Below are 3,924 nucleotides of genomic sequence, written 5' to 3'. Positions count from 1 at the left end.
TATAAACTAATTGCAAACGTCCTAACTGAATTAGCCTATGTGGTCATGATGTGTCCAAAATATTAAACCCGATGTCACATTACCAGACACAACAATGCATCTAGAAAACGCGGTAAAAATATTCCAAACCTCACCTACATTTAAGGATGGTTTTAATGCTAAGCATATTACACTTTGTTGTTTTGTTTACTACCGCGTAACTAACCCCTACCTGAACAACCTGTTTCTTCCCTTTGGCAAGACCATGGACCAGCAAACGAGCGGTTCACTCACGAAGAGGTTCATGGGCTCTCGTCATACATACGGATTACTGCATCGACGGGCTCTTATGTAAACTTCAGCGGGCCGTCTGCACGGAAAATGTATTTGGGATGTTCTGTTATATACGCCAAGAGTCCTGCGCCACGGTGTCTGGCAGGACCTCATTCGGTCACCCGTATTATATTATCATAGCACATAGCTATACAGTGAACGAGAAAGTCTAGATTTTCCAGCGTGATCGCTTATCTCGTATGATATGCCTAACATCTTACATCTCTGAGCAAAATCGCATTTAAACTTTAAACTTGAATTTGAGCTCTTATTTTGCTTATGACATGTTTCAGTGCCTTACCTGGTCTGGTCTGATTTCACAATCCCATCCCCCTTGGGCCAGGCACAAACTTTCTCTTCAAATATCCAAACTTGGCGAGCACCGGGTCAATCATCAATGGACAGAGACAAAATATCCCGCTCTCACACCTTCTTGATCAACCTCTAACGTCCAGCAGATTCCAGTGTTAAACACAGCGCATCAGCCACGGACACAGGCACACACACACACATACGAAAACACACTGCGTAAACCAGCGGCGGCGTAAGTGATGTGGGAAATATAGTGGTGATGAAACGCGACAGCGTCTGACACGTAGGAGTTCGGCTGATGGCAACCACACGTGTGTGTCGGCAACGGCAGCAGCAGCAACGGCAGCAGCAGGAGCGCCGGATTGTACCACTCTTCCTTGGCACGCACGGCCGCGGGGATGTCAGTAAAACTCCCGTGGCGGAGCAGTGCGTGTGTGTGCGCGTGGGTGTGGAGGAGAGAGTGAGAGAGGGACTAGCGAAAGGTTGCAGAGATACAGTTGCCGCCGGGCATAGTGGGTTGAAGAGTAGGTCTCAACCCAGGAGTGCTCTATGGATTTAGTAATTAATTCAAAATCGGTTAACGGTTTAACCATTCCTATATTCCTTTGTCGCATAAGTAGCCCACGCATAAACTAAATCACGGGTAGCAGATGTAGTAAAGGCAGAAATCTGGATTCTGGGATTCATAGACAAAGAAGTTCACTGGTTGTTTTTTATTGTCTAAAATATGAGCCACGGATAACAACCTCTCTCTCTCTCTCTCTCTCTCTCTCTCTCTCTCTCTCTCTCTCTTTGTGTGTGTGTGTGTGTGTGTGTGTGTGGGGGGGGGGGGGGTCCGTTATGAGAGGCAAACATCTGCACTCTCTGCTAAAAGAGTAGGCTACTTAGCCTACTCCCGATTGCTAGACTGCATGCTGCATGGAAAGAATCATTTGATAAGCGTGACTGACAGGTGTCAGTGAGTCGGCGTGGTGGGGTGCTAGGCTCCTTAATTAGTATCAGTCAACCTCTTCTAAACAGTAGAACAACCCGAAGCTGCCTCTCTCTCTGTCTCTCTTTCAATTCAATTCAATTCAATTCAATTCAATTCAAGGTTGCTTTATTAGCATGACTGTGTTGCCAAAGCACAATTAAACAGCATAACAATTAGAACATTGACAGCATTAAGGGAAACAGTAACATGTAACATGAAAAATTGTGTGTATACCCTCACTTTCTCTCTCTCTTTCACACACACGCAGGCATGTGATCACACACACACACAGAGAGAGAGAAAGAGAGAGAGAGAGTGTGTGTGTGTGTGCGGACGAGGACAAGATAAAGAGGAGTGGAGTTGAGTTCGACGAGACTGCTAAGATCAGACCTGTCAGCGAAAGCCCGCGTCACTCAGTATGAGGCGGACAGAGCTTCTCCTGGCGGTTTGGGCTTTCGCACCCTATCCCTCGACACCCTCTCTCTCTCTCTCTCTCTAGCCAAAGACCACATGCTGTGCAGAGGAGTTATCTCAGGCAACAAGACCCTCTCTGAGCGATTTGTGAGCTTTGGCGTCCTATTATCCACATCACATCAAAACCTTACCCCCTCCATCAAATGTCTCGGGCATTATCAACATGAAAGGCGTTTCTTTTTCATGTCCCAATCTTTCCTTAGACGTGGTCGCTCATTCAAGGACATCGCAATGCAACATAGGAAAGAGTTTAGTTACTCATGGCCTCGAGAAATGTCGTGTTATCTTGGTGGTAGACACTCTGGGGGTTTTCTCCTTTCTTTGCCAATACATCAAGCTTTTAGACTTCAAAAGCTTGCGCAAAGCAATTATGAGTTACGCTCATTCATATTTGGAAAACATGTATAATTCATTAGTTATGCAGAAAATGATAATGTATCAATGGGCATCTTATCCTGCTGCCTGCACTATGTGTTGCACTTGCATTGCATGCTGTTTCATTTCTGGTTGATGAATGTGCTTATATTATCTTTCGAAACAGCTAATTGAGCTATTGAGAAACTCATTAAAGGTAAACAAACATTGTTCAGAGGGTGTTCTTGTACCTGAAACACATCGGAAACAAACGGTAGTTCTGTCAGTATAGCGTAACCCACTCTATTTGCTTCGTTCCACTCCACCTGTTTCTGGTTCGAAGATGCTGTCGCTGTCGCTTGCGCCCTCTACTGGCGGAAGACTACCGGTGTTTATCTGAGTGCTCTTTCCAAAAGTAAGCCATCTTTCATAATTTCTAAAACCAGCGGTGGGTGTTGCAGATAGAGCCAGAGAAAGTGTTGCACCTAAGGCGGAACAAATGTGGAACTATTCTGTAACAGACAGAGGGGTTACTATAAAGTAGCATTAGCCTAATCCCCCCAGCATTTCTCCAGGAGAACAGCACATTTCCTCTAACACATGTAGAGATGTGGAATGTAGGCTACGTGTCTACACGTACCTTGTGTGAATGAACCATTACGCGTCGGTGTCTTGGTGAGTAGAGGGGCTCAGAGAAAAGCAGAAAGGAACTCTGTCATCTGTGGAGAGATAGTGGCTTTTATTACTAACAAAGGCTGTCGGCTGCGTTTTTTTTCTTTCTTTCAAGGCAGTATGTGGATTATGCTCAAGGCCAAAACATCGATCCCTTGTAGCCTTGAGCTGCTAACAGGTGAACCACTAGAATGTTAATCACTACTGGACCACCTGAAATATGCTATTAGTACATTTTGATAAATAGATAATTGCTTAAATGAGACAAATAACAAGCATTCCCTATGGCATCTCTGCATTTTAATATAACCAAGACACTTAAAGGTGCAGCCATTGATCATAAGCGATTTCAAGCCCATACATTTTTTGCCCTATTCAGCAATCACATCCCCACGAACCCTGCCCATTCCGTGACCAAAAATACCCGGTCTTTGCCGGCAGCCCAGGCACCGAAAACTGGACACAAACAAATTGGGGGCAGCCTGTCCCTCATATACTGAAGGGAGGGTTGAGGCTACCTCTCTGGTGTGTTTCGTTTGGTTGTTTTGGACAAAAGCATCTGCTAATGAATTTATAAGTATAAATATAAACAAATGTGACTTCCTGCACAATCACTGACCTCGCCTTAAAGACTTTAATATATACAGTCCCCTCCAGAATTATTGGCACCTCTGCTAAAGTTGACTAAAAACAGGTATAAAACATAATCCGTTTGACCTGATGCATGATCCAATCATGACACACTTAGTGTCTTGGCAGAGACTGATAGATTTCCTTTGAAAATGTTTCAGGTTTTTCTTGGGGTTCATGATACCATGCACCTTAAT

Source organism: Alosa pseudoharengus, unplaced genomic scaffold, assembly GCF_046254945.1.
Source record: "Alosa pseudoharengus isolate Yale_2024_CS ecotype anadromous, Long Island Sound unplaced genomic scaffold, YU_APseudo_1.1 YU_APseudo_1.1_scf_16, whole genome shotgun sequence".
In the NCBI taxonomy this organism is placed as follows: domain Eukaryota; kingdom Metazoa; phylum Chordata; class Actinopteri; order Clupeiformes; family Clupeidae; genus Alosa; species Alosa pseudoharengus.
The sequence above is the reverse complement of the archived record's forward strand: the minus strand, read 5'-3'. Positions refer to the sequence as shown.